We start from the raw sequence: 12,793 nt of genomic DNA on the forward strand, positions 1-12,793 counted from the left end.
CATATCCTCTTCTCATTACTACCGTCACTGAGGAGGTACAGGAGCCCGACAACCCATACTCAGTGTCTGGAACAGCTTCTTCCTCTCAGCCGATAGACCTTTGAAAAGTCCATGAGCGCTACCTTGCTGTTCCTTATTTTCACTATTTATGTCTAGTGTAACTTATAGTAACTTGTTATTGTTGCACTGTACTGTTGTCACAAAACAATAAATCACAATTTACATCAGTGACAATAAGCCTGATACTGATTCTGATTTGCTTCCTGCTGAGATCCCTAACAAAAATTTAGTCTTCATTAAAATTGTTTCGCTCAATTTGATTTCAAGAAATGGCTGGGAGTACTAGATACAACAAAGGCTTTGTGATCATTAGCACTGAAGACACACTTCAGAACAGGCCGTGCCTCTAACCTTCTGTTCCAGCACAGTTTTAATGCTGGCGTCAACCTGACATTGTGAAAAATTACAATGTGCAATCCTGCTGCATCCTGCTCATGAAATGTAGAACAAATCCAATCCAGCCAATTATCATCAATCAATCTATTCTCAATATCACTAAAATGACAGAGGATGTTGATGGCACTGTCAACAATCACCATCTATTATTAATGAGATAATTACAATGCGCTATTTAGGTTTCAACCTCAACTCAACTTTAGATTTAGAACAAAACAACATGATCACAGCATTGAGCCAAGTGGGATTCCAAGGGTGAGATGAGTAACTGGCTTTCACATCAGGACAGCCTGGTCAAATGAGGGTCCATAAAACACGAGAGCAGAATTAGGCCATTCAGCCCAGTGATTCTGCCATTCCAACATGGCTGATTTATTATACATCTCAACTACATTTTTCTGTCTTTTCCATATAATCTTTGGGGCACTTACTATTAAGAACCTGTCCAAATCTGCTTTAGATGTTTCCAACAACTCCACATCCACTCTAAATAGGCCTTTCATTATTCAATAAGCTTCAATGAGATACCCCTTTGTTCTTCCAAACCCCAGCGTGTACAGGCCTAGAGCCATCAACACTCCTCATATGTTAATCCTTTCATTCCCTGGATCATTCTCGTGAACCTCCTCTGGACCCTCTCCAAAGCCAGCAAATCTTTTCCTAGACAAGCGGCCCAAAACTGCTTCCAATACCCCCAAGTGTGGTCTGACCAATGCCTTCTAAAGCCTGAGCATTACAATCTTGATTTATATTCTAGTCCTTTCGAGATTGGAGATTGGGGCTGAGAGGAAAATTGGATCAGGCATGATGAAATCGCATAGCAAACTCGATGGGCTAAATGGCCTCATTCTGCTCCTATATCTTATGGTCTTATTGCACATAGATCCTCCAATGCTTCAGCTCTCAGCTTGGATGGTACAACAACTCTGAGACCCCTCATAAGGCAACCCCCATCAAGAGCAATTTCATTCTGGCATTGGTGAAAATGGAGGAAATGGAATTTCTGCTGCACATTCCACTACTTTGGGTTGCTACGTAGATGTGAGACAGCATTGGGTCTTTTCTGGCTTCCTTTGGATCATTTTTGCCGTAATAGGGAGACTTCTGATCTACATTCAGAAGAATACATCAAGAGGAGTATCCCTTTTCGTAATTTTTTTCCAGGTTTCTCCTTTTCCTAGGGTAAATGGGACAAACCATTTCCATGACTAGTCGTCCTCTTGAATTTGATATTGTAATTGTGTCCTGCAAGAAATGAAGCCCATCTCCGCATTCGTGCTGCTGCTGTTAGTGAAACTCCATTCTGTGGATTGAAAATTGGCACTAGAAGTTGATGATCAGCAATAAGAGTAAACTCTTTCCCATATACCCCAAACAGACTGAAGGCCTCTCTGTGCAAAATATTTCCCGGCAGTGGTAAAGGAGCGTGATGCAAAGGCTATGGGGCATTACCTTTCATCATTCATAATATGTGACATTACTACACCTATATCATAAGGTGAGGCATCACAGGCAATCTTCACTGAATGATGTGGATCATAATGTCTGAATACCCTGTCTGACATCACCATTTCCTTTTCCTTTTTGAAAGCCACCTCATACAGCTTTGTCCATTGCCATTTATTTCTTCCCAGATTGTAGTAATGAGTTCAAGTGGTGGAGCATAGTAGCCAGGAACCTGTTATTGTGATTGACAAATACTAAAAAGGACCCCAACTGTGAGATATCCTTTGACCTTGTAGCATCCACCACTGCTTGAACACAGTAAGTCATGCTTGGTTTAAAGAATTCGCACTTGTTGCATCATGCTCTGAGTTCATAATCTTCTAATCCTTTTAACACTGTCTTGAGAACTTAGCGATGCTTTTCTCATTCTTATGGGAATCATATGGGAGCCCAAGCATGGGAGGATGAACCCTGGGCGCCCTCCCAAGACTATGGTCAACACGGTTCTAGAAGACAGCAGCGCGGCTAATGTAGATGAACTGAACACACTGATGAGGGAGAGGGAGAAGTGGAGAGTCCGTCATCGTGCCCGACACCAGCCCCCTAGGCCTGAGTCGACGTAGTTCTCATTCTTACCAGTAGCAATGATGTCAGCCAGGTAACAGCCTTGCAGCACTGACTCCATAGCTTTCGGCCAGAGTGCAGGTGCAGATGCTACACCAAAAGTAAGCCTATTATAGCAGTAAAGCCCTTTGTGAGTGCTTATGGTGAGAAACACTTCAGGCTCTTCTTCAATCTCCATTTGTAGGTAGGTCTCTGCTAAGTCCTTTTTGTTGAAGTGTTTACCTTCAGAAAGGTTAGCATTACTTTCATGATATCAGCAAAGCTCATTTTGGCTGGTTTGGTTCAAGCTGTTACATTCCTAAGTAAACTATATGTTTAAATCCAATGCATTCAGCAAATTTGGCACACACTTTTCATTGGCTATTTCATGTGCTTCAAAATACTGCTTAATCCGTTCAGTATAGGTGAGCCAGGTATCTGTTGTGCTATTCAATGCATTGTTCTTTCTGATGTAACCAGCCATTTCTGCTTTTTAAAAGATATTATTATTATCACCCAATCACTGTTCATGAATCCGTGAATTTGTCCATTATCTGCCTTTTTTTAACTCAACCGTATCTCTCTCTTCAAAAGAAGAACATGCTTTGCTGTTGTTTTATACTCGACCATTTCTCACTGCAATTTTTAATGAACATCTCACTGCACTTCAACAGGTAGGTAGTCATCTCAGCTTCATTTTAATCCTTGTTGCCACTGTTATGTTTTGTAACTCCAAAACATTAAACCGTTTGCAAGAAAAAGATGGGTGCCCAAGAGAACAAGTCTTAGTTTTATTTTTATTTTAAAAGAGCTGCATACACATGATGATGTATTCCATGCATATGCTTTCACATGTAATCCATAATGAATTATTTATAAAACAAAGCATAGCATACTTAAACAAGGAATATGTTTATAATATGACTCAAACATTACTGAAATATTAAATACACAACATCCTTCGTCCCACATACACATCACTGCCCTTTGAATGCAAAACAGAGGCCTAGACTCTGGCTGAACTCTAACTTCCCAATATCCCTGTCCCTAAACCCTGACCTGACCCCTAACTCTCCTCTCTGTTCCTAAAACATACCTACAAACCTAAAAAAGCACAAAATCTGAGCCACAACCTTGACTGAGACTGCAGCTCAGTGCCTTCCTGACATAAAGTTTGTTAGATGGTTGTGTTTGTAACAGTCCATCATCCCAGTGACAGATTTTACTGTAATCGATTCCTTAGCTTGTCTGTGGCTCTACTCTTGTTAGCAAACGGGATTGCTTTTGCCAATTAGCATGCTCAACAAATAACTTGTCCTCATACTTCTCAAGGTACAAGTCAGGAGCACAATAGAATAAATCCAACAGTCTGGATGAGTGTCATTCCACCAACATACAGCAAACTTGGTATCATCCAAGACAAGGAACCCCACTTGTTAGTAACCACCTAGCAACTTAAACATTCATTCTCTGTGTCACTGATGCACACTATTACTATCAAGCTTGCATCATATACCAGGCTCTGAGGGTGTCAATTTTTCTGTAAACAGGTCCTGCCAATCTGGGTCGTCATCGAACAGCTTTCAAGATACATTGTCTGATGATCTAGAACATCTGATCGTCTCTTTCCTTGATGAGTGGATTAGGGTGTCAGAGGGGGCACACACTCGGTCTCTTCTTTGGCGCTGGGGCTGCTCAGGTGCAGAGAGATCTTCAGCTCTGTGGGGTGCTTACTGGCTGGAGTTCTCCATCGTCTCACCAGATGTTGTGTCCATGCATTGCACTTGAGTCGCCTATGATTATTCACCAAGACTATTCTGACAGAATCCTATGAATCTAACATCCTCTGCAGTCAGGAAAGACATAGGCAACAGTGGCAAGGAAATACCACTGCTTGCAGGGTTTCTTCTCAAATCGTGTGCCCTCATCACCCAGGTCAGGCCCTCTTCTCATTGTTACCGTTAAGAAAGAGGTTCAGAAGCCTGAAGACAATCATTCAACGATTCAGGAACAGCTTCTTCCTCTCTGCCAAAAATTCCTAAAGGGGCATTCAACCCATGAACACTACCTCACTTTTATTATATCTGTTTTTGCATTATTATTGTTTGACTATTTAATATGCATATATATACGTACTTACAGTAATTGTTTTACTTAATTTTTTCCTACATTACCTCACTTTTTAATACATATTACTTCTGTTTTTGCACTATTTTAATCATTTAATATACATATATACTTACTGTAATTGATATACATTTTTCCTTTCTATATTATCATGTATTACATTTAACTACTGCTGCTAAGTTAACAAATTTCATGATGCATGTAGGTGACAATAAACCCGATTCTGATTCTAACATGGAAGTATGAAACATGCTTTCAGTTGCAAGGTCTAAACCCTTTTCATTACAAACGAAGAAAGGATAATCAGGTTCATATTCAAATAAATAAAAAATCTTCAAAGAGTTCAAAAATTCAGAAGTAAATTTATCATCAAAGTACACATATGTCACCATATAAAACCATGAGATTTGTTTTTTTTGCAGGCATACTCAATAAATCCATCAAATAATAACCATAATAGAATCAATGATAGAGCACACCAATTTAGACATTCAACCAGTGTACAAAAGACAACAAACTGTGCACTTACAAAAAGAAAGAACTACTACTAATTAATTAATTAATTAATTAAAATATTGAGAACATGAGACATAATGTCCTCGAAAATGAGTCCATAGGTTGTGGGAACATTTCAGTCATGGAGCATGTGCAGTTGAGTGAAGTTATCCCTTTTTGGTTCAAGAACCTGATGGCTGAGGGATGATTACTGTTCTTAAACCGATTGGTGTGAGCCCTGAGGCTCCTGCACCTTCTTCCTGATGGCAGCAGTGAGAAAAGAGCATGGACTGGGTGGTGGGGGAGTCTGATGATGGATGCTGGTTTCCTGTGACAGCGTTTCATGTAGATGTGCTCGAGAAGGCAACTTCACAGATGTGTACGATATATAAATGCATTTATAAGGAACATGTAAAAAAATCAGCCTTATAAATAATGCCATTAAAATATTTCTTAAGTGAAATTTTAAATGAATATAGATTGATTATAGAACCTGTGTTCTTGCATGGCTGCATCATTTATTGCTCACTGCGGTTTTTAAGAACACACCTGAAGGGGGCAGCATAAGCACTTGGTGGAAGAAGCTAGCTTTTGCTGCCTACAAGGGAATACTGATCATCTGACATTAGATAAAACTTCTGATTGCATCAGTTATCAATTGTCACCCAGTCACAGAAGCAAGATTATGCTATCTGATAAGATTTCAGTACATTGCTTCAATATTTTTCAATATAAGCTTGATGTACAGTTTTTGGTAAAATTAGATCACGTCAGTTTCCAATGTTCTTTACTGAAGAAATATATTCAGTTACAACATTATAAAATATGACCTGTTAGGCACTGCATTTTAAGAGTGAATTTTGAATAGTACCGTCTGACTAGAATTCCCTTGGGGTTGTTACCTGTCTGGTATTGGAGCAGAAAGTCTGATTATTTTGAGGAGATTGTCTGGAAATTCCTCTGATGGAAATTAGACACCATAAATTCAGAATGTAAAATGTTACTGTACTGTTCTGACACTTTGTCAAAGCTGTTGCTGAGAAAATTAAGGCTGGCAATTCTCAAGTTCTGGCAACCATTCTATAACTCTCCTTAGATAAAAAAACAACTTGGTTCCAGAGGTCTACATTTTAAATAATCACTTATCTAATCAAAAAGAGTAGATCTGCTGCAAACCAGTCATGGTGGTAAACATTTAAAGACAATAGTCAGGGCCAAAATTAACTGGACAACATAGTTTAATAATAACATCCAACATGAATTAGTTTATCCATTTTGATAACTTTGGTGAATTAATATTCTACGCCTTGACAAATGAAGGCTGTTATCCTGTATGGCTTCTACACCAACTTTTCTACTAGTTCAGCTATCTTCAGTGATCCTCAGACTTGTACACCTCCATTGTTTAGTTCTCCCTGGGTCCATCTGATTCATTGTGACACCCTATCCTTCTGTCATTGTTCGTCCTCCCAGAATGCCCCAACTTGCACTGATCAGGACTAAATTCTATCAGTTGCTGCTCTGCCTATATTACCAACTCATCAATACCATCCTGTAGTCTATAATTATCACTACTGATCTTTGTTTGATCCACAAACCGACCAATCAAATCTCCTAAACTCATGTATATTCACACCCAACTTGTGAATGTATATGTGTATATAGTGGTCACTATATATATTATATATATATATATATATAGAGAGAGAGAGAGAGAGAGAGAGAGAGAGAGAGAGAGACCACGATCGGACCCAACACTGATCCCTGTCACATGCTTCCATTTACAAAAATCAATCCTCCATCACCCACTACTTCCTCTTACTAAGCCAATCTTCAATGAGTTTTCAAACTTGCCTGGGATCGCCAGGGCTCAAAATGCTTGGGAAAGCTTTCCCTATTGAACTTTGCCCATGGCCGTACTGAAGCCCATGTTAATTACATCAACTATGTTGCCCTTGTCAATAAGTTTTGTTACTAAAAAAATACGGAATAGTGGAAGAGTCAGGCAGCTTCTACAAGTGGAAAAGGTACTGGTCAATGGTTTGGGCTGAAGGCCTGCATAGTTGTGTTGGAGGGGGGATAAGAAGAAAGTCTGACAGGGTATAGAAGTATGATGGATGGATAGTTGCAGGTTGGTAACAGATGAAACCAGATAATGGGGTGGAAAAATGGCCAGATGGGACCAGGGAGGGGCAGGGAATGGGAAAGATGAATGGGGGCAAGAAACATAGGTGGGCAGTAGAGTGTTTGTGGGAGAAGTACACCGGGTGTGTTAACTACCTGAAACTGGGAAGTCCACTGCTCATACCATTGGGTTGGAAAATGAGATGTTGTTCTAATAATTATTTGGCCTCACTGTAACAATGGTGAAGGCAGAGGACAGACAGGTAGATACGGGAGCAGGAAGGAGACTGAAGTGACATGAAACAGGAAGCTCAATCTGGCTGCTGCGGCAGTGGACAGGTGATCTGTGTAATAACTGTCTCATCTGCGCCTGTTTTCTCAAATGCAGAGGCGTCTACATTGTGAGCACTAAATGTGGTACAGTAGTCTGGAAAAGGTACAGGTGAATCTACAGTATATCTCACCTGGAAGGGTGGTTTATGTATCTGGTTGGTAGTGAGGGAGGAGGGGCAAGTGATACACCTACCACAGTTGTAGGGGAAATACCAGGTGAATGAGACAGCTGGATGGGAAGAGGTAAATGGACCAGTGAGTCATGAAGAGAGTGATTTCTGTTGAAATGAAAGCAGAAAACAAAATACATTTTGTTATCTTTTCCAAATTAGTTAGAAAGTATCTTCCCTAACAAATGATCTTTTTTTAATCCCTGCTTTCTAAGTGCTGATGAATTTTGACCTTCCCTGACAAGGGCTAGGGTCTGACTGCAACCTCAGATGCTTTCTATAGAGTTCGTACTTTCTCTGCATGACCATTTAGGTTTCCTGTCACATTCAATGTGCGAGTATGTTAAACACCTACTGTAACTTGCTCCCTAGTATTGGTTAATGGTGAAGAGAATCAATAGCCCTGTGTGAGGAAGTTGCAATGGAAATGAGGAGAGGAGGTGTCAGCTCACCAGGAAGCAATACAAATCAAATGGGCCAAATAGTTTCCCTTTGTGTCACTATATTCTTTTTCTAGTGTAATATAGCAAAAAAAATGGCATATTTTCCCAATTATTGGATGTAATTCCAATTAATACTCAACACGTTTTAATCAGTTTTTGAGCGTTACACAGGAGTACAAGAATTTTTCCATTAAACTTCGTAAGTTTAAATGTGTAGAAAGCAGCCCCCCACCCCCAGGAAGTTTAGTTACTAGGTCCCTTCTGCATTAATGGGGTCAGGACCCAGTAAGTCTGGTAGAGAACCAGAGGTTACCAATTCAAAAAACTGCAGAAGCAAAGCAGCAGGGTGACAAGTACGGCAATATACACAACAAGCTGTTAGAAATGCTGGACTCAGATTCAACTACGTTCAAAGGGGAAGTGAATAAAACCTGGTGGAGAAACATCTGCAGTGAGCAAATGAGACAGGGATGCATCTGAGAACATTTCTAAGGCAGCAACACAAACATAAGGGCTGTAAATGGCTGTCTTCTGTGCTGCATCATTCCATGAAATGCAGAGATAATGCTCGAGCTACACAAGTTTTAGGATCTTCAGATTAATTTTGTTTATTTTCCTGTATTCCCTCATGAAATGAAACCACCTTAGCAAAGTAAAGTTGAATGGATGACAGCTTCCTCAGTCGAGTAATTATTGTTCCTATGTGATCGTTGAAAGACAAAAATGGTCAGCCGTTTGAATGCAGACATCCCAGTTAAAAAAAAATTCTTCTCTCTTGCTGGATATAGAAACAAACTTATTATTAGATAGTGGTAAAAATTGGGACTCCATATATTTTTGTTTCTTTTGCACTGAGACGCCTAGCCCTATGTAACAGACACCCTAACTAATATCATACTTAGCTATTAAGTCCCAGCTGAAATAACCTAAAAACTATTCAGTTGTGTCATTTCTGCTACCAAGAATTGCATCACCACGTTCACAGGACAACTAAATGAATGCTAACCTGTGAATAAATAAAGAAAAAGAATGAAGTAACTCACCACAGGCACAATGATGTGATATCCTAGTTAGAGAGGAGGGCAGTTGCTAACAAAGCTACTGTGATTGATCAGCTTTCATTGATAGAAAAGACAATATCTCTGCCTCTGATCCTATCCTAATTAAGCATGCTCTTCTTCATCTTTGGATTAAAAATGTAATCTCAAAATCCCTCAAGAAACATAAATTTGTCTAAGGTTGTCACTTGAGCAGCCTTCCCTACCTATGAGTGAAGTAATGAAATATTCTCCTGTTTGAGCCCAGAAGCTCTGGAAACGCAGCTAGCTGCATAAATAGTAACTGAAAGTGTAAATGAATGATTGATTAAAAGAAAGCTAAACCCTGCAAGAAATAGAAGAGCAGACTGGTTGAAAAATGGTCCGGATCATGCCAAAAGGTCATTATAAATTTATCACATCCCCTTATAATTCTTCCCAATCTATATCACCCAGTGTTCAATTTCACGTATCAAAGGAGAAAAGTCAACAATTTCGATTTCCCACAGAACATAAAAACAGGAATTTACCGGAAGTAGACCTCGATAATTCAAATTTGTTCTATCCATCCTCGGGCTTGACCACTTCTTTGCCTCATTTGCATGTTATCCAAGGTGGTAGTCAAAACTAACTTCCATACATTAGCTTTGAATCCAGTTAGAGGACATGGAAGAGTACAGCACAGGGACAGGCTATTCAGCCCACAGCATTGTGCTGAATCAGCTAAAACACCCGAGCACTAATCTCTCCTGCCTACACCGTGTCCATATCTCCACCTTCCTTACATCCATCTGCCTATCCAAACGTCTCTTAAAAGTATCTAATGTATTTGCCTCCACCACCATACCAGGCAGCACATTCCCGGCATCCACGACTCTCTGAGTAAAAATATTACCCTTTACATCCCTCCTGAACCTAACCCCTCACCTTCAATGCGTGCCCTCTGGTGTTAGATATTTCAACCCTGGAAACAGGTACTCTATGTCCACTCTATCTATGCCTCACCAAATCTTTAAACCTCTCTCAGATCTCCCCTCAGCCTGCAGCGCTCTAGAGAAAACAACCCAAGTTATCCAGCCTTTTGTTGTAGCACCAGGCAGCATCCTGGTAAATATCTACATCCTCGCCGAAGTGTCAACATCCTTCCTATAGTGGAGCAACCAGAAATGTACACAATATTCCTGATGTGCCTTAACCAGAATTTTATAAAGTTGCAACATAACCTCCTAACCTTTGAACTCAATGTTTCGACTAATAAAAGCAAGCATTCCATAAGACTTCTTAACCACCTTATCGACCTGTGTATTCACGTTCAAGGAGCTATGAACTTGGATCCCAAGCTATCTCTCCTCAGCAACACTGTTAAGGATCTTTCCCTTAATTATGTACTGTCTCCTTGCATCTGCCTTACCTCCAGCTTGAGTAAGTCCCTTCAACCACTACCCTCTGTCTTCTCTGCCAGTTCTGAATCCAAACAACCAATTCACCACAAACCCCATGCATCTTAATCTTCTGGATGAGCCTCCCATGACGGACTTTGTCAAATGCCTTACTAAAATCCATGTAGACAACATCCACTGCCCTTCTCTCCCCAGCAATTTCTCTCTTCACCTTGTCATAAAACTCAATCAAGTTGGTAAGGCACAACCTGCCATGCTCAAAGCCATGCTGACTCTCACTATGGAGCCCATGGGTTTCCAAATGCTCATGTATCCTGTCCCTAAGGATTTTCTCCAGCAATTTCCCTACAACTGACGTGAGACTCTTAGAATTTCCCCTTGTTTCCTTTTTAAATAGAAGTACAACAATAGCCACTCACCAGTCCTTTGGGACTTCACCTGTCACGAGAGAGGACACAAAGATACCGGTCAAAGACCCAGCAATCTCTTCTCTTGCCTCCTTCAATAAGCTGGGGTAAATCCCATCGGATCCTGGGGACTTATCCACCTTAATATATAGGCATCCGTTAGTCTCGTGAGACCATGGATTTGCATCTTGGAAGGTTTCCAGGGCGCAGGCCTGGGCAAAGTTGTATGGAAGACCAGCAGTTGCCCATGCTGCAAGTCTCCCCTCTCCACACCACCGATGTTGTCCAAGGGAAGGGTACTAGGGCCGATACAGCTGGGCACCAGTGTCGTCGCAGATCAATGTATGGTTAAGTGCCTTGCTCAAGGACACAACACGCTGCCTCAGCTGAAGCTTGAACTAGCGACTTTCAGATCACTAGACCAATGCCTTAAACACTTGGCCACCTTAATACTCAATATAATACAAAAAATGCTGGAGGAACTCAGCAGGCCAGGCAGCATCCATGGAAAAGGGTAAACAATTGATATTTCTGGCTGAGACCCTTCGTCAGGACTGGAAAAAAGAGATGGGAAGTCAGAGGAAGAAGGTGGAGGTAGGAGAGGAAGAATACAAGGTAGTAGGTAAAAGGTGAAACCAGGAGAAAGGAAGGGGATGTGAGTGCTACTGGGTGATAGTCACTAAAGCAGCTCACATTATTCATCTTAGGCACTGGTATGTTTGTTTCTTTTTTGAAGCAAGTGGGAACTTCCGCCCATAACAGTGAGAGGTTGAAAATGTCCTTGAATACACCCTCCAGTTGGTTGGCACAAGTTTTCAGAGCTTTACCAGGTACTCCATCAGGACCCTTCACCTTGCGAGGGTTCACCCTCTTTAAAGACGGCCTAACATCGGCCTCCGAGACAGAGATCACAGGGTCACCAGTACAGCAGGGATCTTCACAGCCGTAGTTATATTCTCCCTTTCAATGCGGGCATAGAAGGTGTTGAGTTCATCTGGTAGTGAAGCATCGCTCCCATTCATGTTATGAGTGTGGCCTCATAACAGTGGTAGAGGAGCCCATGGATTGACACGTCGGAATGGGAATGGGAAGTATAATTGAAATGGGTGGACCGAGTGTAGGAGCTCAGTAAAGCGGTCTCCCAATTGGGTGTCACCAATATACAGAAGGACACACTGGGTACAGTGGTTTGCAACAACCCTATTATTTTTTACACGTTTCCTTAATCAGATTATATATTTATTCCTCAGCATCCCTATAGCTATTAGGGTGAGTGTAGTTCAATCCCATCAGTGTGATTGCATCCTTCCTATTCCTGAGTTCCACACGGATGGATTCAGCATCTGGCCCCTCTGTTATGTCTCCCCTGAATGCAACTGTGATATTGTCCCTGATCAGTAGAGCAACTCCACCCCCATCTTTTATCTCCTCCTCTATCTTTTCTAAAACTTCAAAAACTTGGTACATTAATCACCCATTCCTGCCTCTCACTCAGCCAAGTTTCAGTAATAGCTACACCATAGTTCCATGTACTGATCCATATTATAAGTTTATCACCCTTACTGATAATACTCCTAGCATTAAAATATACCCACTTCAAACTATCCAACCCATCATATCTGTTATTTCGATTTTGCCTTTCAATACTTTCCCTGACATCTACCTTCTGGTCCGAGCCTTCCCTTACTGATCTGAAGCTCTGGTTCCCAACCCGCTGCAAAACTAGTTTAAACTCTCCCGAGTGGGGTCAGC

Source organism: Mobula hypostoma, chromosome 6 (assembly GCF_963921235.1).
Source record: "Mobula hypostoma chromosome 6, sMobHyp1.1, whole genome shotgun sequence".
Classification (NCBI taxonomy): domain Eukaryota; kingdom Metazoa; phylum Chordata; class Chondrichthyes; order Myliobatiformes; family Myliobatidae; genus Mobula; species Mobula hypostoma.